The 23,884-nt window shown below is 42.3% G+C and overlaps 14 non-coding genes across 14 annotated transcripts; all 14 read right to left on the reverse strand.

Moving 5' to 3' along the window:
- Positions 1-648: 648 nt before the first annotated feature.
- On the reverse strand, positions 649-722 carry trnan-guu (transfer RNA asparagine (anticodon GUU)). Its single transcript has one exon. It is a non-coding gene; the product is annotated as a tRNA-Asn (tRNA).
- A 2,266-nt stretch (positions 723-2,988) lies between these two features.
- On the reverse strand, positions 2,989-3,062 carry trnan-guu (transfer RNA asparagine (anticodon GUU)). The gene has a single exon. It is a non-coding gene; the product is annotated as a tRNA-Asn (tRNA).
- A 2,153-nt stretch (positions 3,063-5,215) lies between these two features.
- Positions 5,216-5,289, reverse strand: trnan-guu (transfer RNA asparagine (anticodon GUU)). Its single transcript has one exon. It is a non-coding gene; the product is annotated as a tRNA-Asn (tRNA).
- Positions 5,290-5,971: 682 nt separating this feature from the next.
- trnan-guu (transfer RNA asparagine (anticodon GUU)) lies at positions 5,972-6,045 on the reverse strand. The gene has a single exon. It is a non-coding gene; the product is annotated as a tRNA-Asn (tRNA).
- A 314-nt stretch (positions 6,046-6,359) lies between these two features.
- Positions 6,360-6,433, reverse strand: trnan-guu (transfer RNA asparagine (anticodon GUU)). Its single transcript has one exon. It is a non-coding gene; the product is annotated as a tRNA-Asn (tRNA).
- A 2,926-nt stretch (positions 6,434-9,359) lies between these two features.
- Positions 9,360-9,433, reverse strand: trnan-guu (transfer RNA asparagine (anticodon GUU)). The gene has a single exon. It is a non-coding gene; the product is annotated as a tRNA-Asn (tRNA).
- Positions 9,434-11,197: 1,764 nt separating this feature from the next.
- Positions 11,198-11,271, reverse strand: trnak-uuu (transfer RNA lysine (anticodon UUU)). The gene has a single exon. It is a non-coding gene; the product is annotated as a tRNA-Lys (tRNA).
- Positions 11,272-13,119: 1,848 nt separating this feature from the next.
- Positions 13,120-13,193, reverse strand: trnan-guu (transfer RNA asparagine (anticodon GUU)). The gene has a single exon. It is a non-coding gene; the product is annotated as a tRNA-Asn (tRNA).
- Positions 13,194-13,342: 149 nt separating this feature from the next.
- On the reverse strand, positions 13,343-13,416 carry trnak-uuu (transfer RNA lysine (anticodon UUU)). The gene has a single exon. It is a non-coding gene; the product is annotated as a tRNA-Lys (tRNA).
- A 459-nt stretch (positions 13,417-13,875) lies between these two features.
- trnan-guu (transfer RNA asparagine (anticodon GUU)) lies at positions 13,876-13,949 on the reverse strand. Its single transcript has one exon. It is a non-coding gene; the product is annotated as a tRNA-Asn (tRNA).
- Positions 13,950-15,629: 1,680 nt separating this feature from the next.
- On the reverse strand, positions 15,630-15,703 carry trnan-guu (transfer RNA asparagine (anticodon GUU)). The gene has a single exon. It is a non-coding gene; the product is annotated as a tRNA-Asn (tRNA).
- A 4,434-nt stretch (positions 15,704-20,137) lies between these two features.
- trnan-guu (transfer RNA asparagine (anticodon GUU)) lies at positions 20,138-20,211 on the reverse strand. The gene has a single exon. It is a non-coding gene; the product is annotated as a tRNA-Asn (tRNA).
- Positions 20,212-20,670: 459 nt separating this feature from the next.
- trnan-guu (transfer RNA asparagine (anticodon GUU)) lies at positions 20,671-20,744 on the reverse strand. Its single transcript has one exon. It is a non-coding gene; the product is annotated as a tRNA-Asn (tRNA).
- A 2,224-nt stretch (positions 20,745-22,968) lies between these two features.
- Positions 22,969-23,042, reverse strand: trnan-guu (transfer RNA asparagine (anticodon GUU)). The gene has a single exon. It is a non-coding gene; the product is annotated as a tRNA-Asn (tRNA).
- Between the last annotated feature and the right edge of the window lie 842 nt (positions 23,043-23,884).

Here is a 23,884-nt window from a genome sequence, read left to right on the forward strand (position 1 = left end):
CACCATCCTTTCGGTTAACAGCCGAACGCACTAACCAATTGCACCACAGAGACCTCCTTCCTGTAATCTGATAGGGGCGTGGCCTAAGACAGCTACCCCGATTTATATGTATTTGTTTGATCTTGTTTTCCAACCCTTCCCTATGTTCACAGAAAGAAGATTAGTTTTCAAGATCAAACTAACTATTTTATAAAAGCACATGCGTCCCTGGGTGGGCTTGAACCAACATCCTTTCGGTTAACAGCCGAACGCGCTAACCAATTGCGCCACAGAGACCCACTTCCTGTAATCTGATAGGGGCGTGGCCTAAGACAGCTACCCCGATTTATATGTATTTGTTTGATCTTGTTTTCCAACCCTTCCCTCTGTTCACAGAAAGAAGATTGGTTTGCAAGATCAGACTACCTATGTCATGAAAGCACATGCGTCCCTGGGTGGGCTTGAACCACCATCCTTTCGGTTAACAGCCGAACGCGCTAACCAATTGCGTCACAGAGACCTCCTTCCTTTAATCTGATAGGGGCGTGGCCTAAGACAGCTAACCCGATTTATATGTATTTGTTTGATCTTGTTTTCCAACCATTCCCTCTGTATACAGAAAGAAGATTGGTTTGCAAGATCAGACTATCTATGTCATGAAAGCACATGCGTCCCTGGGTGGGCTTGAACCACCATCCTTTCGGTTAACAGCCGAACGCGCTAACCAATTGCGCCACAGAGACCGACTTCCTGTAATCTGATAGGGGCGTGGCCTAAGACAGCTACCCCGATTTATATGTATTTGTCTGTTCACAGAAAGAAGATTGGTTTGCAAGATCAGACTACCTATGTCATGAAAGCACATGCGTCCCTGGGTGGGCTTGAACCACCATCCTTTCGGTTAACAGCCGAACGTGCTAACCAATTGCGCCACAGAGACCCCTTACTTTTGTCTGATAGGGGAGTGGCCTAAGACAGCTACCCCGATTTATATGGATTTGTTTGATCTCGTTTTGCATATTGCATTTTCAATCAAAGCTTGTCAATACAGAAGCTTCTTAAAGTGTCCTGCTGGATTTTTCTAATTAAAAATAGATAACTAAGGACTTCTTGAAAGAACAGGTGTGAAATGCTGTCTATTTCGCTGCCTTGTTGTTCCATGAGTTTCATCATATGTTTTTCCAACCCTTCCCTATGTTCACAGAAAGAAGATTAGTTTTCAAGATCAAACTAACTATTCTATAAAAGCACATGCGTCCCTGGGTGGGCTTGAACCAACATCCTTTCGGTTAACAGCCGAACGCGCTAACCAATTGCGCCACAGAGACCCACTTCCTGTAATCTGATAGGGGCGTGGCCTAAGACAGCTACCCCGATTTATATGTATTTGTTTGATCTTGTTTTCCAACCATTCCCTCTGTATACAGAAAGAAGATTGGTTTGCAAGATCAGACTACCTATGTCATGAAAGCACATGCGTCCCTGGGTGGGCTTGAACCACCATCCTTTCGGTTAACAGCCGAACGTGCTAACCAATTGCGCCACAGATACCCCTTACTTTTGTCTGATAGGGGAGTGGCCTAAGACAGCTACCCCGATTTATATGGATTTGTTTGATCTCGTTTTGCATATTGCATTTTCAATCAAAGCTTGTCAATACAGAAGCTTCTTAAAGTGTCCTGCTGGATTTTTCTAATTAAAAATAGATAACTAAGGACTTCTTGAAAGAACAGGTGTGAAATGCTGTCTATTTCGCTGCCTTGTTGTTCCATGAGTTTCATCATATGTTTTTCCAACCCTTCCCTATGTTCACAGAAAGAAGATTAGTTTTCAAGATCAAACTAACTATTCTATAAAAGCACATGCGTCCCTGGGTGGGCTTGAACCACCATCCTTTCGGTTAACAGCCGAACGAGCTAACCAATTGCGCCACAGAGACCCCTTACTTTTGTCTGATAGGGGAGTGGCCTAAGACAGCTACCCCGATTTACATGGATTTGTTTGATCTGGTTTTGCATATTACATTTACAAATAAAGCTTGTCAATACACAGGGTTCTTAAAGTCTCCTGCTGGATTTTTCTAATTAAAAATAGATAACTAAGGACTTCTTGAAAGAACAGGTGTATAATGCTGTCTATTTCGTTGCCTGCTTGCTCCATGAGTTTCACCATATGGCGTTCCAACCCTTCCCTATGTTCACAGAAAGAAGATTGGTTTTCAAGATCAAACTACCGCTTCTATAAAAGCACATGCGTCCCTGGGTGGGCTTGAACCACCATCCTTTCGGTTAACAGCCGAACGCGCTAACCAATTGTGCCACAGAGACCCACTTCCTGTAATCTGATAGGGGCGTGGCCTAAAACAGCTACCCCGATTTATATGTATTTGTTTGATCTTGTTTTCCAACCCTTCCCTCTGTTCACAGAAAGAAGATTGGTTTTCAAGATCAGACTACCTATGTCATGAAAGCACATGCGTCCCTGGGTGGGCTTGAACCACCATCCTTTCGGTAAACAGCCGAACTCGCTAACCAATTGCGCCACAGAGACCCCTTACTTTTGTCTGATAGAGGAGTGGCCTAAGACAGCTACCCCGATTTATATGGATTTGTTTGATCTCGTTTTGCATATTGCATTTTTAATCAAAGCTTGTCAATACAGAAGCTTCTTAAAGTGTCCTGCTGGATTTTTCTAATTAAAAATAGATAACTAAGGACTTCTTGAAAGAACAGGTGTAAAAGGCTGTCTATTTCGCTGCCTTGTTGTTCCATGAGTTTCATCATATGTTTTTCCAACCCTTCCCTATGTTCACAGAAAGAAGATTAGTTTTCAAGATCAGACTACCTATGTCATGAAAGCACATGCGTCCCTGGGTGGGCTTGAACCACCATCCTTTCGGTTAACAGCCGAACGCGTGAGTTTCATCATACAGTTTTCCAACCCTTCCCTCTGTTCACAGAAAGAAGATTGGTTTTCAAAATCAGACTACGTATGTCATGAAAGCACATGCGTCCCTGGGTGGGCTTGAACCACCATCCTTTCAGTTAACAGCCGAACGCGCTAACCAATTGCGCCACAGAGACCCCTTACTTTTGTCTGATAGGGGAGTGGCCTAAGACAGCTACCCCGATTTATATGGATTTGTTTGATCTCGTTTTGCATATTGCATTTTAAATCAAAGCTTGTCAATACAGAAGCTTCTTAAAGTGTCCTGCTGGATTTTTGTAATTAAAAATAGATAACTAAGGACTTCTTGAAAGAACAGGTGTAAAATGCTGTCTATTTCGCTGCCTTGTTGTTCCATGAGTTTCATCATATGTTTTTCCAACCCTTCCCTATGTTCACAGAAAGAAGATTAGTTTTCAAGATCAAACTAACTATTCTATAAAAGCACATGCGTCCCTGGATGGGCTTGAACCACCATCCTTTCGGTTAACAGCCGAACGCGCTAACCAATTGTGCCACAGAGACCCACTTCCTGTAATCTGATAGGGGCGTGGCCTAAAACAGCTACCCCGATTTATATGTATTTGTTTGATCTTGTTTTCCAACCCTTCCCTCTGTTCACAGAAAGAAGATTGGTTTTCAAGATCAGACTACCTATGTCATGAAAGCACATGCGTCCCTGGGTGGGCTTGAACCACCATCCTTTCGGTTAACAGCCGAATGCACTAACCAATTGCGCCACAGAAAACCCTTACTTTTGTCTGATAGGGGAGTGGCCTAAGACAGCTACCCTGATTTATATGGATTTGTTTGATCTCGTTTTGCATATTGCATTTTCAAACAAAGCTTGTCAAAACAGAAGGCTATTAATGTCTCCTGCTGGCTTATTCTAATTAAAAATTGATAACTAAGGACTTCTTGAAAGAACAGGTGTATAATGCTGTCTATTTCGTTGCCTGCTTGTTCCATGAGTTTCATCGTACGGTTTTCCAACCTTTCCCTATGGTCACAGAAAGAAGATTGGTTTTCAAGATCAAACTAACTATTCTATTCTATAGTAGCACATGCGTCCCTGGGTAGGCTTGAACCACCATCCTTTCGGTTAACAGCCGAACGCGCTAACAAATTGCACCACAGAGACCTCCTTCCTGTAATCTGATAGGGGCGTGGCCTAAGACAGCTACCCCGATTTATATGTATTTGTTTGATCTTGTTTTCCAACCCTTCCCTATGTTCACAGAAAGAAGATTAGTTTTCAAGATCAAACTAACTATTTTATAAAAGCACATGCGTCCCTGGGTGGGCTTGAACCAACATCCTTTCGGTTAACAGCCGAACGCGCTAACCAATTGCGCCACAGAGACCCACTTCCTGTAATCTGATAGGGGCGTGGCCTAAGACAGCTACCCCGATTTATATGTATTTGTTTGATCTTGTTTTCCAACCCTTCCCTCTGTTCACAGAAAGAAGATTGGTTTGCAAGATCAGACTACCTATGTCATGAAAGCACATGCGTCCCTGGGTGGGCTTGAACCACCATCCTTTCGGTTAACAGCCGAACGCGCTAACCAATTGCGTCACAGAGACCTCCTTCCTTTAATCTGATAGGGGCGTGGCCTAAGACAGCTAACCCGATTTATATGGATTTGTTTGATCTCGTTTTGCACATTGCATTTACAAATAAAGCTTGTCAATGCAGAAGCTTGTTAAAGTCTCCTACTTGATTTTTCTAATTAAAAATAGATAACTAAGGACTTCTTGAAAGAACAGGTGTATAATGCTGTCTATTTCGTTGCCTGCTTGTTCCGTGAGTTTCATCATACAGTTTTCCAACCCTTCCCTCTGTTCACAGAAAGAAGATTGGTTTTCAAAATCAGACTACCTATGTCATGGAAGCACATGCGTCCCTGGGTGGGCTTGAACCACCATCCTTTCGGTTAACAGCCGAACTCGCTAACCAATTGCGCCACAGAGACCCCTTACTTTTGTCTGATAGAGGAGTGGCCTAAGACAGCTACCCCGATTTATATGGATTTGTTTGATCTCGTTTTGCATATTGCATTTTTAATCAAAGCTTGTCAATACAGAAGCTTCTTAAAGTGTCCTGCTGGATTTTTCTAATTAAAAATAGATAACTAAGGACTTCTTGAAAGAACAGGTGTAAAAGGCTGTCTATTTCGCTGCCTTGTTGTTCCATGAGTTTCATCATATGTTTTTCCAACCCTTCCCTATGTTCACAGAAAGAAGATTAGTTTTCAAGATCAAACTAACTATTCTATAAAAGCACATGCGTCCCTGGGTGGGCTTGAACCACCATCCTTTCGGTTAACAGCCGAACGCGCTAACCAATTGCGCCACAGAGACCCACTTCCTGTAATCTGATAGGGGCGTGGCCTAAGACAGCTACCCCGATTTATATGTATTTGTTTGATCTTGTTTTCCAACCCTTCCCTCTGTTCGCAGAAAGAAGATTGGTTTGCAAGATCAGACTACCTATGTCATGAAAGCACATGCGTCCCTGGGTGGGCTTGAACCACCATCCTTTTGGTTAACAGCCGAACGCACTAACCAATTGCGCCACAGAGACCCCTTACTTTTGTCTGATAGGGGAGTGGCCTAAGACAGCTACCCCGATTTATATGGATTTGTTTGATCTCGTTTTGCATATTGCATTTTCAATCAAAGCTTGTCAATACAGAAGCTTCTTAAAGTGTCCTGCTGGATTTTTCTAATTAAAAATAGATAACTAAGGACTTTTTCAAAGAACAGGTGTGAAATGCTGTCTATTTCGCTGCCTTGTTGTTCCATGAGTTTCATCATATGTTTTTCCAACCCTTCCCTATGTTCACAGAAAGAAGATTAGTTTTCAAGATCAGACTACCTATGTCATGAAAGCACATGCGTCCCTGGGTGGGCTTGAACCACCATCCTTTCGGTTAACAGCCGAACGCGTGAGTTTCATCATACAGTTTTCCAACCCTTCCCTCTGTTCACAGAAAGAAGATTGGTTTTCAAAATCAGACTACCTATGTCATGAAAGCACATGCGTCCCTGGGTGGGCTTGAACCACCATCCTTTCAGTTAACAGCCGAACGCGCTAACCAATTGCGCCACAGAGACCCCTTACTTTTGTCTGATAGGGGAGTGGTATAAGACAGCTACCCCGATTTATATGGATTTGTTTGATCTCGTTTTGCATATTGCATTTTAAATCAAAGCTTGTCAATACAGAAGCTTCTTAAAGTGTCCTGCTGGATTTTTGTAATTAAAAATAGATAACTAAGGACTTCTTGAAAGAACAGGTGTAAAATGCTGTCTATTTCGCTGCCTTGTTGTTCCATGAGTTTCATCATATGTTTTTCCAACCCTTCCCTATGTTCACAGAAAGAAGATTAGTTTTCAAGATCAAACTAACTATTCTATAAAAGCACACGCGTCCCTGGGTGGGCTTGAACCACCATCCTTTCGGTTAACAGCCGAACACGCTAACCAATTGCGCCACAGAGACCCACTTCCTGTAATCTGATAGGGGCGTGGCCTAAGACAGCTACCCCGATTTATATGTATTTGTTTGATCTTGTTTTCCAACCCTTCCCTCTGTTCACAGAAAGAAGATTGGTTTTCAAAATCAGACTACCTATGTCATGAAAGCACATGCGTCCCTGGGTGGGCTTGAACCACCATCCTTTCGGTTAACAGCCGAACGAGCTAACCAATTGCGCCACAGAGACCCCTTACTTTTGTCTGATAGGGGAGTGGCCTAAGACAGCTACCCCGATTTACATGGATTTGTTTGATCTGGTTTTGCATATTACATTTACAAATAAAGCTTGTCAATACACAGGGTTCTTAAAGTCTCCTGCTGGATTTTTCTAATTAAAAATAGATAACTAAGGACTTCTTGAAAGAACAGGTGTATAATGCTGTCTATTTCGTTGCCTGCTTGCTCCATGAGTTTCACCATATGGCGTTCCAACCCTTCCCTATGTTCACAGAAAGAAGATTGGTTTTCAAGATCAAACTACCGCTTCTATAAAAGCACATGCGTCCCTGGGTGGGCTTGAACCACCATCCTTTCGGTTAACAGCCGAACGCGCTAACCAATTGTGCCACAGAGACCCACTTCCTGTAATCTGATAGGGGCGTGGCCTAAAACAGCTACCCCGATTCATATGTATTTGTTTGATCTTGTTTTCCAACCCTTCCCTCTGTTCACAGAAAGAAGAATGGTTTTCAAAATCAGACTACTTATGTCATGAAAGCACATGCGTCCATGGGTGGGCTTGAACCACCATCCTTTCGGTTAACAGCCGAACTCGCCAACCAATTGCGCCACAGAGACCCCTTACTTTTGTCTGATAGGGGAGTGGCCTAACACAGCTACCCCGATTTATATGGATTTGTTTGATCTCGTTTTGCATATTGCATTTTAAATAAAAGCTTGTCAATACAGAAGCTTCTTAACGTGTCCTGCTGGATTTTTCTAATTAAAAATAGATAACTAAGGACTTCTTGAAAGAACAGGTGTGAAATGCTGTCTATTTCGCTGCCTTGTTGTTCCATGAGTTTCATCATATGTTTTTCCAACCCTTCCCTATGTTCACAGAAAGAAGATTAGTTTTCAAGATCAAACTAACTATTCTATAAAAGCACATGCGTCCCTGGATGGGCTTGAACCACCATCCTTTCGGTTAACAGCCGAACGCGCTAACCAATTGTGCCACAGAGACCCACTTCCTGTAATCTGATAGGGGCGTGGCCTAAAACAGCTACCCCGATTTATATGTATTTGTTTGATCTCGTTTTCCAACCCTTCCCTCTGTTCACAGAAAGAAGATTGGTTTTCAAGATCAGACTACCTATGTCATGAAAGCACATGCGTCCCTGGGTGGGCTTGAACCACCATCCTTTCGGTTAACAGCCGAATGCACAAACCAATTGCGTCACAGAGACCTCCTTCCTTTAATCTGATAGGGGCGTGGCCTAAGACAGCTAACCCGATTTATATGGATTTGTTTGATCTCGTTTTGCATATTGCATTTTTAATCAAAGCTTGTCAATACAGAAGCTTCTTAAAGTGTCCTGCTGGATTTTTCTAATTAAAAATAGATAACTAAGGACTTCTTGAAAGAACAGGTGTAAAAGGCTGTCTATTTCGCTGCCTTGTTGTTCCATGAGTTTCATCATATGTTTTTCCAACCCTTCCCTCTGTTCACAGAAAGAAGATTGGTTTGCAAGATCAGACTACCTATGTCATGAAAGCACATGCGTCCCTGGGTGGGCTTGAACCACCATCCTTTCGGTTAACAGCCGAACGCGCTAACCAATTGCGTCACAGAGACCTCCTTCCTTTAATCTGATAGGGGCGTGGCCTAAGACAGCTACCCCGATTTATATGGATTTGTTTGATCTCGTTTTGCATATTGCATTTACAAATAAAGCTTGTCAATGCAGAAGCTTGTTAAAGTCTCCTACTGGATTTTTCTAATTAAAAATAGATAACTAAGGACTTCTTGAAAGAACAGGTGTAAAATGCTGTCTATTTCGCTGCCTTGTTGTTCCATGAGTTTTATCATATGTTTTTCCAACCCTTCCCTATGTTCACAGAAAGAAGATTAGTTTTCAAGATCAAACTAACTATTCTATAAAAGCACATGCGTCCCTGGGTGGGCTTGAACCACCATCCTTTCGGTTAACAGCCGAACGAGCTAACCAATTGCGCCACAGAGACCCCTTACTTTTGTCTGATAGGGGAGTGGCCTAAGACAGCTACCCCGATTTACATGGATTTGTTTGATCTGGTTTTGCATATTACATTTACAAATAAAGCTTGTCAATACACAGGGTTCTTAAAGTCTCCTGCTGGATTTTTCTAATTAAAAATAGATAACTAAGGACTTCTTGAAAGAACAGGTGTATAATGCTGTCTATTTCGTTGCCTGCTTGCTCCATGAGTTTCACCATATGGCGTTCCAACCCTTCCCTATGTTCACAGAAAGAAGATTGGTTTTCAAGATCAAACTACCGCTTCTATAAAAGCACATGCGTCCCTGGGTGGGCTTGAACCACCATCCTTTCGGTTAACAGCCGAACGCGCTAACCAATTGTGCCACAGAGACCCACTTCCTGTAATCTGATAGGGGCGTGGCCTAAAACAGCTACCCCGATTTATATGGATTTGTTTGATCTCGTTTTGCATATTGCATTTACAAATAAAGCTTGTCAATGCAGAAGCTTGTTAAAGTCTCCTACTGGATTTTTCTAATTAAAAATAGATAACTAAGGACTTCTTGAAAGAACAGGTGTATAATGCTGTCTATTTCGTTGCCTGCTTGTTCCGTGAGTTTCATCATACAGTTTTCCAACCCTTCCCTCTGTTCACAGAAAGAAGAATGGTTTTCAAAATCAGACTACTTATGTCATGAAAGCACATGCGTCCCTGGGTGGGCTTGAACCACCATCCTTTCGGTTAACAGCCGAACGCGCTAACCAATTGCGCCACAGAGACCCCTTACTTTTGTCTGATAGGGGAGTGGCCTAAGACAGCTACCCCGATTTATATGGATTCGTTTGATCTCGTTTTGCAAATTGCATTTTAAATAAAAGCTTGTCAATACAGAAGCTTCTTAACGTGTCCTGCTGGATTTTTCTAATTAAAAATAGATAACTAAGGACTTCTTGAAAGAACAGGTGTGAAATGCTGTCTATTTCGCTGCCTTGTTGTTCCATGAGTTTCATCATATGTTTTTCCAACCCTTCCCTATGTTCACAGAAAGAAGATTAGTTTTCAAGATCAAACTAACTATTCTATAAAAGCACATGCGTCCCTGGATGGGCTTGAACCACCATCCTTTCGGTTAACAGCCGAACGCGCTAACCAATTGTGCCACAGAGACCCACTTCCTGTAATCTGATAGGGGCGTGGCCTAAAACAGCTACCCCGATTTATATGTATTTGTTTGATCTTGTTTTCCAACCCTTCCCTCTGTTCACAGAAAGAAGATTGGTTTTCAAGATCAGACTACCTATGTCATGAAAGCACATGCGTCCCTGGGTGGGCTTGAACCACCATCCTTTCGGTTAACAGCCGAATGCACTAACCAATTGCGCCACAGAAAACCCTTACTTTTGTCTGATAGGGGAGTGGCCTAAGACAGCTACCCTGATTTATATGGATTTGTTTGATCTCGTTTTGCATATTGCATTTTCAAACAAAGCTTGTCAAAACAGAAGGCTATTAATGTCTCCTGCTGGCTTATTCTAATTAAAAATTGATAACTAAGGACTTCTTGAAAGAACAGGTGTATAATGCTGTCTATTTCGTTGCCTGCTTGTTCCATGAGTTTCATCGTACGGTTTTCCAACCTTTCCCTATGGTCACAGAAAGAAGATTGGTTTTCAAGATCAAACTAACTATTCTATTCTATAAAAGCACATGCGTCCCTGGGTGGGCTTGAACCACCATCCTTTCGGTTAACAGCCGAACGCGCTAACCAATTGCACCACAGAGACCTCCTTCCTGTAATCTGATAGGGGCGTGGCCTAAGACAGCTACCCCGATTTAAAAGTATTTGTTTGATCTTGTTTTCCAACCCTTCCCTATGTTCACAGAAAGAAGATTAGTTTTCAAGATCAAACTAACTATTTTATAAAAGCACATGCGTCCCTGGGTGGTCTTGAACCAACATCCTTTCGGTTAACAGCCGAACGCGCTAACCAATTGCGCCACAGAGACCCACTTCCTGTAATCTGATAGGGGCGTGGCCTAAGACAGCTACCCCGATTTATATGTATTTGTTTGATCTTGTTTTCCAACCCTTCCCTCTGTTCACAGAAAGAAGATTGGTTTGCAAGATCAGACTACCTATGTCATGAAAGCACATGCGTCCCTGGGTGGGCTTGAACCACCATCCTTTCGGTTAACAGCCAAACTCGCTAACCAATTGCGCCACAGAGACCCCTTACTTTTGTCTGATAGGGGCGTGGCCTAAGACAGCTAACCCGATTTATATGGATTTGTTTGATCTCGTTTTGCATATTGCATTTTTAATCAAAGCTTGTCAATACAGAAGCTTCTTAAAGTGTCCTGCTGGATTTTTCTAATTAAAAATAGATAACTAAGGACTTCTTGAAAGAACAGGTGTAAAAGGCTGTCTATTTCGCTGCCTTGTTGTTCCATGAGTTTCATCATATGTTTTTCCAACCCTTCCCTATGTTCACAGAAAGAAGATTAGTTTTCAAGATCAAACTAACTATTCTATAAAAGCACATGCGTCCCTGGGTGGGCTTGAACTACCATCCTTTCGGTTAAAAGCCGAACGCACTAACCAATTGCGCCACAGAGACCCACTTCCTGTAATCTGATAGGGGCGTGGCCTAAGACAGCTACCCTGATTTATATGTATTTGTTTGATCTTGTTTTCCAACCCTTCCCTCTGTTCGCAGAAAGAAGATTGGTTTGCAAGATCAGACTACCTATGTCATGAAAGCACATGCGTCCCTGGGTGGGCTTGAACCACCATCCTTTTGGTTAACAGCCGAACGCACTAACCAATTGCGCCACAGAGACCCCTTACTTTTGTCTGATAGGGGAGTGGCCTAAGACAGCTACCCCGATTTATATGGATTTGTTTGATCTCGTTTTGCATATTGCATTTTCAATCAAAGCTTGTCAATACAGAAGCTTCTTAAAGTGTCCTGCTGGATTTTTCTAATTAAAAATAGATAACTAAGGACTTTTTCAAAGAACAGGTGTGAAATGCTGTCTATTTCGCTGCCTTGTTGTTCCATGAGTTTCATCATATGTTTTTCCAACCCTTCCCTATGTTCACAGAAAGAAGATTAGTTTTCAAGATCAGACTACCTATGTCATGAAAGCACATGCGTCCCTGGGTGGGCTTGAACCACCATCCTTTCGGTTAACAGCCGAACGCGTGAGTTTCATCATACAGTTTTCCAACCCTTCCCTCTGTTCACAGAAAGAAGATTGGTTTTCAAAATCAGACTACCTATGTCATGAAAGCACATGCGTCCCTGGGTGGGCTTGAACCACCATCCTCTCGGTTAACACCCGAACGCGCTAACCAATTGCGCCACAGAGACCCCTTACTTTTGTCTGATAGGGGAGTGGCCTAAGACAGCTCCCCCGATTTACATGGATTTGTTTGATCTGGTTTTGCATATTACATTTACAAATAAAGCTTGTCAATACACAGGGTTCTTAAAGTCTCCTGCTGGATTTTTCTAATTAAAAATAGATAACTAAGGACTTCTTGAAAGAACAGGTGTATAATGCTGTCTATTTCGTTGCCTGCTTGCTCCATGAGTTTCACCATATGGCGTTCCAACCCTTCCCTATGTTCACAGAAAGAAGATTGGTTTTCAAGATCAAACTACCGCTTCTATAAAAGCAGATGCGTCCCTGGGTGGGCTTGAACCACCATCCTTTCAGTTAACAGCTGAACTCGCTAACCAATTGCCCCACAGAGACCCCCTTCCTGTAATCTGATAGGGGCGTGGCCTAAGACAGCTACCCCGATTTATATGGATTTGTTTGATCTCGTTTTGCATATTGCATTTACAAATAAAGCTTGTCAATGCAGAAGCTTGTTAAAGTCTCCTACTGGATTTTTCTAATTAAAAATAGATAACTAAGGACTTCTTGAAAGAACAGGTGTATAATGCTGTCTATTTCGTTGCCTGCTTGTTCCGTGAGTTTCATCATACAGTTTTCCAACCCTTCCCTCTGTTCACAGAAAGAAGAATGGTTTTCAAAATCAGACTACTTATGTCATGAAAGCACATGCGTCCATGGGTGGGCTTGAACCACCATCCTTTCGGTTAACAGCCGAACGCGCCAACCAATTGCGCCACAAAGACCCACTTCCTGTAATCTGATAGGGGCGTGGCCTAAGACAGCTACCCCGATTTATATGGATTTGTTTGATCTCGTTTTGCATATTGCATTTTTAATCAAAGCTTGTCAATACAGAAGCTTCTTAAAGTGTCCTGCTGGATTTTTCTAATTAAAAATAGATAACTAAGGACTTCTTGAAAGAACAGGTGTAAAAGGCTGTCTATTTCGCTGCCTTGTTGTTCCATGAGTTTCATCATATGTTTTTCCAACCCTTCCCTATGTTCACAGAAAGAAGATTAGTTTTCAAGATCAAACTAACTATTCTATAAAAGCACATGCGTCCCTGGGTGGGCTTGAACCACCATCCTTTCGGTTAACAGCCGAATGCGCTAACCAATTGCGCCACAGAGACCCACTTCCTGTAATCTGATAGGGGCGTGGCCTAAGACAGCTACCCCGATTTATATGTATTTGTTTGATCTTGTTTTCCAACCCTTCCCTCTGTTCACAGAAAGAAGATTGGTTTGCAAGATCAGACTACCTATGTCATGAAAGCACATGCGTCCCTGGGTGGGCTTGAACCACCATCCTTTTGGTTAAAAGCCGAACGCGCTAACCAATTAAGCCACAGAGACCCCTTACTTTTGTCTGATAGGGGAGTGGCCTAAGACAGCTACCCCGATTTATATGGATTTGTTTGATCTCGTTTTGCATATTGCATTTTCAATCAAAGCTTGTCAATACAGAAGCTTCTTAAAGTGTCCTGCTGGATTTTTCTAATTAAAAATAGATAACTAAGGACTTTTTCAAAGAACAGGTGTGAAATGCTGTCTATTTCGCTGCCTTGTTGTTTCATGAGTTTCATCATATGTTTTTCCAACCCTTCCCTATGTTCACAGAAAGAAGATTAGTTTTCAAGATCAGACTACCTATGTCATGAAAGCACATGCGTCCCTGGGTGGGCTTGAACCACCATCCTTTCGGTTAACAGCCGAACGCGTGAGTTTCATCATACAGTTTTCCAACCCTTCCCTCTGTTCACAGAAAGAAGATTGGTTTTCAAAATCAGACTACCTATGTCATGAAAGCACATGCGTCCCTGGGTGGGCTTGAACCACCATCCTTTCAGTTAACAGCCGAACGCGCTAACCAATTGCGCCACAGAGACCCCTTACTTTTGTCTGATAGGGGAGTGGCCTAAGACAGCTACCCCGATTTATATGGATTTGTTTGATCTCGTTTTGCATATTGCATTTTTAATCAAAGCTTGTCAATACAGAAGCTTCTTAAAGTGTCCTGCTGGATTTTTCTAATTAAAAATAGATAACTAAGGACTTCTTGAAAGAACAGGTGTAAAAGGCTGTCTATTTCGCTGCCTTGTTGTTCCATGAGTTTCATCATATGTTTTTCCAACCCTTCCCTATGTTCACAGAAAGAAGATTAGTTTTCAAGATCAAACTAACTATTCTATAAAAGCACATGCGTCCCTGGGTGGGCTTGAACCACCATCCTTTCGGTTAACAGCCGAACGCGCTTACCAATTGCGCCACGGAGACCCACTTCCTGTAATCTGATAGGGGCGTGGCCTAAGACAGCTACCCCGATTTATATGTATTTGTTTGATCTTGTTTTCCAACCCTTCCCTCTGTTCACAGAAAGAAGATTGGTTTGCAAGATCAGACTACCTATGTCACGAAAGCACATGCGTCCCTGGGTGGGCTTGAACCACCATCCTTTTGGTTAACAGCCGAACGCGCTAACCAATTGCGCCACAGAGACCCCTTACATTTGTCTGATAGGGGAGTGGCCTAAGACAGCTACCCCGATTTATATGGATTTGTTTGATCTCGTTTTGCATATTGCATTTTCAATCAAAGCTTGTCAATACAGAAGCTTCTTAAAGTGTCCTGCTGGATTTTTCTAATTAAAAATAGATAACTAAGGACTTCTTGAAAGAACAGGTGTGAAATGCTGTCTATTTCGCTGCCTTGTTGTTCCATGAGTTTCATCATATGTTTTTCCAACCCTTCCCTATGTTCACAGAAAGAAGATTAGTTTTCAAGATCAAACTAATTATTCTATAAAAGAACACGCCTCCCTGGGTGGGCTTGAACCACCATCCTTTCGGTTAACAGCCGAACACTCTAACCAATTGCGCCACAGAGACCCACTTCCTGTAATCTGATAGGGGCGTGGCCTAAGACAGCTACCCCGATTTATATGTATTTGTTTGATCTTGTTTTCCAACCCTTCCCTCTGTTCACAGAAAGAAGATTGGTTTGCAAGATCAGACTACCTATGTCATGAAAGCACATGCGTCCCTGGGTGGGCTTGAACCACCATCCTTTCGGTTAACAGCCAAACTCGCTAACCAATTGCGCCACAGAGACCCCTTACTTTTGTCTGATAGGGGCGTGGCCTAAGACAGCTACCCGATTTATATGGATTTGTTTGATCTCGTTTTGCATATTGCATTTTCAATCAAAGCTTGTCAATACAGAAGCTTCTTAAAGTGTCCTGCTGGATTTTTCTAATTAAAAATAGATAACTAAGGACTTTTTCAAAGAACAGGTGTGAAATGCTGTCTATTTCGCTGCCTTGTTGTTCCATGAGTTTCATCATATGTTTTTCCAACCCTTCCCTATGTTCACAGAAAGAAGATTAGTTTTCAAGATCAGACTACCTATGTCATGAAAGCACATGCGTCCCTGGGTGGGCTTGAACCACCATCCTTTCGGTTAACAGCCGAACGCGTGAGTTTCATCATACAGTTTTCCAACCCTTCCCTCTGTTCACAGAAAGAAGATTGGTTTTCAAAATCAGACTACCTATGTCATGAAAGCACATGCGTCCCTGGGTGGGCTTGAACCACCATCCTTTCAGTTAACAGCCGAACGCGCTAACCAATTGCGCCACAGAGACCCCTTACTTTTGTCTGATAGGGGAGTGGCCTAAGACAGCTACCCCGATTTATATGGATTTGTTTGATCTCGTTTTGCATATTGCATTTTTAATCAAAGCTTGTCAATACAGAAGCTTCTTAAAGTGTCCTGCTGGATTTTTCTAATTAAAAATAGATAACTAAGGACTTCTTGAAAGAACAGGTGTAAAAGGCTGTCTATTTCGCTGCCTTGTTGTTCCATGAGTTTCATCATATGTTTTTCCAACCCTTCCCTATGTTCACAGAAAGAAGATTAGTTTTCAAGATCAAACTAACTATTCTATAAAAGCACATGCGTCCCTGGGTGGGCTTGAACCACCATCCTTTCGGTTAACAGCCGAACGCGCTTACCAATTGCGCCACGGAGACCCACTTCCTGTAATCTGATAGGGGCGTGGCCTAAGACAGCTACCCCGATTTATATGTATTTGTTTGATCTTGTTTTCCAACCCTTCCCTCTGTTCACAGAAAGAAGATTGGTTTGCAAGATCAGACTACCTATGTCACGAAAGCACATGCGTCCCTGGGTGGGCTTGAACCACCATCCTTTTGGTTAACAGCCGAACGCGCTAACCAATTGCGCCACAGAGACCCCTTACATTTGTCTGATAGGGGAGTGGCCTAAGACAGCTACCCCGATTTATATGGATTTGTTTGATCTCGTTTTGCATATTGCATTTTCAATCAAAGCTTGTCAATACAGAAGCTTCTTAAAGTGTCCTGCTGGATTTTTCTAATTAAAAATAGATAACTAAGGACTTCTTGAAAGAACAGGTGTGAAATGCTGTCTATTTCGCTGCCTTGTTGTTCCATGAGTTTCATCATATGTTTTTCCAACCCTTCCCTATGTTCACAGAAAGAAGATTAGTTTTCAAGATCAAACTAATTATTCTATAAAAGAACACGCCTCCCTGGGTGGGCTTGAACCACCATCCTTTCGGTTAACAGCCGAACACTCTAACCAATTGCGCCACAGAGACCCACTTCCTGTAATCTGATAGGGGCGTGGCCTAAGACAGCTACCCCGATTTATATGTATTTGTTTGATCTTGTTTTCCAACCCTTCCCTCTGTTCACAGAAAGAAGATTGGTTTGCAAGATCAGACTACCTATGTCATGAAAGCACATGCGTCCCTGGGTGGGCTTGAACCACCATCCTTTCGGTTAACAGCCAAACTCGCTAACCAATTGCGCCACAGAGACCCCTTACTTTTGTCTGATAGGGGCGTGGCCTAAGACAGCTACCCGATTTATATGGATTTGTTTGATCTCGTTTTGCATATTGCATTTTCAATCAAAGCTTGTCAATACAGAAGCTTCTTAAAGTGTCCTGCTGGATTTTTCTAATTAAAAATAGATAACTAAGGACTTTTTCAAAGAACAGGTGTGAAATGCTGTCTATTTCGCTGCCTTGTTGTTCCATGAGTTTCATCATATGTTTTTCCAACCCTTCCCTATGTTCACAGAAAGAAGATTAGTTTTCAAGATCAGACTACCTATGTCATGAAAGCACATGCGTCCCTGGGTGGGCTTGAACCACCATCCTTTCGGTTAACAGCCGAACGCGTGAGTTTCATCATACAGTTTTCCAACCCTTCCCTCTGTTCACAGAAAGAAGATTGGTTTTCAAAATCAGACTACCTATGTCATGAAAGCACATGCGTCCATGGGTGGGCTTGAACCACCATCCTTTCAGTTAACAGCCGAACGCGCTAACCAATTGCGCCACAGAGACCCCTTACTTTTGTCTGATAGGGGAGTGGCCTAAGACAGCTACCCCGATTTATATGGATTTGTTTGATCTCGTTTTGCATATTGCATTTTAAATCAAAGCTTGTCAATACAGAAGCTTCTTAAAGTGTCCTGCTGGATTTTTCTAATTAAAAATAGATAACTAAGGACTTCTTGAAAGAACAGGTGTAAAATGCTGTCTATTTCGCTGCCTTGTTGTTCCATGAGTTTCATCATATGTTTTTCCAACCCTTCCCTATGTTCACAGAAAGAAGATTAGTTTTCAAATTCAAACTAACTATTCTATAAAAGCACACGCGTCCCTGGGTGGGCTTGAATCACCATCCTTTCGGTTAACAGCCGAACACGCTAACCAATTGCGCCACAGAGACCCACTTCCTGTAATCTGATAGGGGCGTGGCCTAAGACAGCTACCCCGATGTATATGTATTTGTTTAATCTTGTTTTCCAACCCTTCCCTCTGTTCACAGAAAGAAGATTGGTTTGCAAGATCAGACTACCTATGTCATGAAAGCACATGCGTCCCTGGGTGGGCTTGAACCACCATCCTTTCGGTTAACACCCGAACGCGCTAACCAATTGCGCCACAGAGACCCCTTACTTTTGTCTGATAGGGGAGTGGCCTAAGACAGCTACCCCGATTTACATGGATTTGTTTGATCTGGTTTTGCATATTACATTTACAAATAAAGCTTGTCAATACACAGGGTTCTTAAAGTCTCCTGCTGGATTTTTCTAATTAAAAATAGATAACTAAGGACTTCTTGAAAGAACAGGTGTATAATGCTGTCTATTTCGTTGCCTGCTTGCTCCATGAGTTTCACCATATGGCGTTCCAACCCTTCCCTATGTTCACAGAAAGAAGATTGGTTTTCAAGATCCAACTACCGCTTCTATAAAAGCAGATGCGTCCCTGGGTGGGCTTGAACCACCATCCTTTCAGTTAACAGCTGAACTCGCTAACCAATTGCCCCACAGAGACCCCCTTCCTGTAATCTGATAGGGGCGTGGCCTAAAACAGCTACCCCGATTTATATGGATTTGTTTGATCTCGTTTTGCATATTGCATTTACAAATAAAGCTTGTCAATGCAGAAGCTTGTTAAAGTCTCCTACTGGATTTTTCTAATTAAAAATAGATAACTAAGGACTTCTTGAAAGAACAGGTGTATAATGCTGTCTATTTCGTTGCCTGCTTGTTCCGTGAGTTTCATCATACAGTTTTCCAACCCTTCCCTCTGTTCACAGAAAGAAGAATGGTTTTCAAAATCAGACTACTTATGTCATGAAAGCACATGCGTCCATGGGTGGGCTTGAACCACCATCCTTTCGGTTAACAGCCGAACGCGCCAACCAATTGCGCCACAGAGACCCACTTCCTGTAATCTGATAGGGGCGTGGCCTAAGACAGCTACCCCGATTTATATGTATTTGTTTGATCTTGTTTTCCAACCCTTCCCTCTGTTCACAGAAAGAAGATTGGTTTGCAAGATCAGACTACCTATGTCATGAAAGCACATGCTTCCCTGGGTGGGCTTGAACCACCATCCTTTTGGTTAACAGCCGAACGCGCTAACCAATTAAGCCACAGAGACCCCTTACTTTTGTCTGATAGGGGAGTGGCCTAAGACAGCTACCCCGATTTATATGGATTTGTTTGATCTCGTTTTGCATATTGCATTTTCAATCAAAGCTTGTCAATACAGAAGCTTCTTAAAGTGTCCTGCTGGATTTTTCTAATTAAAAATAGATAACTAAGGACTTCTTGAAAGAACAGGTGTGAAATGCTGTCTATTTAACTGCCTTGTTGTTCCATGAGTTTCATTATATGTTTTTCCAACCCTTCCCTATGTTCACAGAAAGAAGATTAGTTTTCAAGATCAAACTAACTATTCTATAACAGAACACGCCTCCCTGGGTGGGCTTGAACCACCATCCTTTCGGTTAACAGCCGAACGCTCTAACCAATTGCGCCACAGAGACCCACTTCCTGTAATCTGATAGGGGCGTGGCCTAAGACAGCTACCCCGATTTATATGTATTTGTTTAATCTCGTTTTCCAACCCTTCCCTCTGTTCACAGAAAGAAGATTGGTTTGCAAGATCAGACTACCTATGTCATGAAAGCACATGCGTCCCTGGGTGGGCTTGAACCACCATCCTTTCGGTTAACAGCCAAACTCGCTAACCAATTGCGCCACAGAGACCCCTTACTTTTGTCTGATAGGGGCGTGGCCTAAGACAGCTACCCGATTTATATGGATTTGTTTGATCTCGTTTTGCATATTGCATTTTCAATCAAAGCTTGTCAATACAGAAGCTTCTTAAAGTGTCCTGCTGGATTTTTCTAATTAAAAATAGATAACTAAGGACTTTTTCAAAGAACAGGTGTGAAATGCTGTCTATTTCGCTGCCTTGTTGTTCCATGAGTTTCATCATATGTTTTTCCAACCCTTCCCTATGTTCACAGAAAGAAGATTAGTTTTCAAGATCAGACTACCTATGTCATGAAAGCACATGCGTCCCTGGGTGGGCTTGAACCACCATCCTTTCGGTTAACAGCCGAACGCGTGAGTTTCATCATACAGTTTTCCAACCCTTCCCTCTGTTCACAGAAAGAAGATTGGTTTTCAAAATCAGACTACCTATGTCATGAAAGCACATGCGTCCCTGGGTGGGCTTGAACCACCATCCTTTCAGTTAACAGCCGAACGCGCTAACCAATTGCGCCACAGAGACCCCTTACTTTTGTCTGATAGGGGAGTGGCCTAAGACAGCTACCCCGATTTATATGGATTTGTTTGATCTCGTTTTGCATATTGCATTTTTAATCAAAGCTTGTCAATACAGAAGCTTCTTAAAGTGTCCTGCTGGATTTTTCTAATTAAAAATAGATAACTAAGGACTTCTTGAAAGAACAGGTGTAAAAGGCTGTCTATTTCGCTGCCTTGTTGTTCCATGAGTTTCATCATATGTTTTTCCAACCCTTCCCTATGTTCACAGAAAGAAGATTAGTTTTCAAGATCAAACTAACTATTCTATAAAAGCACATGCGTCCCTGGGTGGGCTTGAACCACCATCCTTTCGGTTAACAGCCGAACGCGTGAGTTTCATCATACAGTTTTCCAACCCTTCCCTCTGTTCACAGAAAGAAGATTGGTTTTCAAAATCAGACTACCTATGTCATGAAAGCACATGCGTCCCTGGGTGGGCTTGAACCACCATCCTTTCAGTTAACAGCCGAACGCGCTAACCAATTGCGCCACAGAGACCCCTTACTTTTGTCTGATAGGGGAGTGGCCTAAGACAGCTACCCCGATTTATATGGATTTGTTTGATCTCGTTTTGCATATTGCATTTTTAATCAAAGCTTGTCAATACAGAAGCTTCTTAAAGTGTCCTGCTGGATTTTTCTAATTAAAAATAGATAACTAAGGACTTCTTGAAAGAACAGGTGTAAAAGGCTGTCTATTTCGCTGCCTTGTTGTTCCATGAGTTTCATCATATGTTTTTCCAACCCTTCCCTATGTTCACAGAAAGAAGATTAGTTTTCAAGATCAAACTAACTATTCTATAAAAGCACATGCGTCCCTGGGTGGGCTTGAACCACCATCCTTTCGGTTAACAGCCGAACGCGCTTACCAATTGCGCCACGGAGACCCACTTCCTGTAATCTGATAGGGGCGTGGCCTAAGACAGCTACCCCGATTTATATGTATTTGTTTGATCTTGTTTTCCAACCCTTCCCTCTGTTCACAGAAAGAAGATTGGTTTGCAAGATCAGACTACCTATGTCACGAAAGCACATGCGTCCCTGGGTGGGCTTGAACCACCATCCTTTCGGTTAACAGCCAAACTCGCGAACCAATTGCGCCCTTACTTTTGTCTGATAGGGGCGTGGCCTAAGACAGCTACCCGATTTATATGGATTTGTTTGATCTCGTTTTGCATATTGCATTTTCAATCAAAGCTTGTCAATACAGAAGCTTCTTAAAGTGTCCTGCTGGATTTTTCTAATTAAAAATAGATAACTAAGGACTTTTTCAAAGAACAGGTGTGAAATGCTGTCTATTTCGCTGCCTTGTTGTTCCATGAGTTTCATCATATGTTTTTCCAACCCTTCCCTATGTTCACAGAAAGAAGATTAGTTTTCAAGATCAGACTACCTATGTCATGAAAGCACATGCGTCCCTGGGTGGGCTTGAACCACCATCCTTTCGGTTAACAGCCGAACGCGTGAGTTTCATCATACAGTTTTCCAACCCTTCCCTCTGTTCACAGAAAGAAGATTGGTTTTCAAAATCAGACTACCTATGTCATGAAAGCACATGCGTCCATGGGTGGGCTTGAACCACCATCCTTTCAGTTAACAGCCGAACGCGCTAACCAATTGCGCCACAGAGACCCCTTACTTTTGTCTGATAGGGGAGTGGCCTAAGACAGCTACCCCGATTTATATGGATTTGTTTGATCTCGTTTTGCATATTGCATTTTAAATCAAAGCTTGTCAATACAGAAGCTTCTTAAAGTGTCCTGCTGGATTTTTCTAATTAAAAATAGATAACTAAGGACTTCTTGAAAGAACAGGTGTAAAATGCTGTCTATTTCGCTGCCTTGTTGTTCCATGAGTTTCATCATATGTTTTTCCAACCCTTCCCTATGTTCACAGAAAGAAGATTGGTTTGCAAGATCAGACTACCTATGTCATGAAAGCATATGCGTCCCTGGGTGGGCTTGAACCACCATCCTTTCGGTTAACACCCGAACGCGCTAACCAATTGCGCCACAGAGACCCCTTACTTTTGTCTGATAGGGGAGTGGCCTAAGACAGCTACCCCGATTTACATGGATTTGTTTGATCTGGTTTTGCATATTACATTTACAAATAAAGCTTGTCAATACACAGGGTTCTTAAAGTCTCCTGCTGGATTTTTCTAATTAAAAATAGATAACTAAGGACTTCTTGAAAGAACAGGTGTATAATGCTGTCTATTTCGTTGCCTGCTTGCTCCATGAGTTTCACCATATGGCGTTCCAACCCTTCCCTATGTTCACAGAAAGAAGATTGGTTTTCAAGATCAAACTACCGCTTCTATAAAAGCAGATGCGTCCCTGGGTGGGCTTGAACCACCATCCTTTCAGTTAACAGCTGAACTCGCTAACCAATTGCCCCACAGTGACCCCCTTCCTGTAATCTGATAGGGGCGTGGCCTAAAACAGCTACCCCGATTTATATGGATTTGTTTGATCTCGTTTTGCATATTGCATTTACAAATAAAGCTTGTCAATGCAGAAGCTTGTTAAAGTCTCCTACTGGATTTTTCTAATTAAAAATAGATAACTAAGGACTTCTTGAAAGAACAGGTGTATAATGCTGTCTATTTCGTTGCCTGCTTGTTCCGTGAGTTTCATCATACAGTTTTCCAACCCTTCCCTCTGTTCACAGAAAGAAGATTGGTTTGCAAGATCAGACTACCTATGTCACGAAAGCACATGCGTCCCTGGGTGGGCTTGAACCACCATCCTTTCAGTTAACAGCCGAACGCGCTAACCAATTGCGCCACAGAGACCCCTTACTTTTGTCTGATAGGGGAGTGGCCTAACACAGCTACCCCGATTTATATGGATTTGTTTGATCTCGTTTTGCATATTGCATTTTCAATCAAAGCTTGTCAATACAGAAGCTTCTTAAAGTGTCCTGCTGGATTTTTCTAATTAAAAATAGATAACTAAGGACTTCTTGAAAGAACAGGTGTGAAATGCTGTCTATTTCGCTGCCTTGTTGTTCCATGAGTTTCATCATATGTTTTTCCAACCCTTCCCTATGTTCACAGAAAGAAGATTAGTTTTCAAGATCAAACTAACTATTCTATAAAAGAACACGCCTGCCTGGGTGGGCTTGAACCACCATCCTTTCGGTTAACAGCCGAACGCTCTAACCAATTGCGCCACAGAGACCCACTTCCTGTAATCTGATAGGGGCGTGGCCTAAGACAGCTACCCCGATTTATATGTATTTGTTTAATCTTGTTTTCCAACCCTTCCCTCTGTTCACAGAAAGAAGATTGGTTTGCAAGATCAGACTACCTATGTCATGAAAGCACATGCGTCCCTGGGTGGGCTTGAACCACCATCCTTCTGGTTAACAGCCGAACGCGCTAACCAATTGCGTCACAGAGACCTCCTTCCTTTAATCTGATAGGGGCGTGGCCTAAGACAGCTAACCCGATTTATATGGATTTGTTTGATCTCGTTTTGCATATTGCATTTTCAATCAAAGCTTGACAATACAGAAGCTTCTTAAAGTGTCCTGCTGGATTTTCTAATTAAAAATAGATAACTAAGGACTTCTTGAAAGAACAGGTGTAAAAGGCTGTCTATTTCGCTGCCTTGTTGTTCCATGAGTTTCATC

The sequence above is a fragment of the Limanda limanda genome, chromosome 10 (assembly GCF_963576545.1).
Source record: "Limanda limanda chromosome 10, fLimLim1.1, whole genome shotgun sequence".
In the NCBI taxonomy this organism is placed as follows: domain Eukaryota; kingdom Metazoa; phylum Chordata; class Actinopteri; order Pleuronectiformes; family Pleuronectidae; genus Limanda; species Limanda limanda.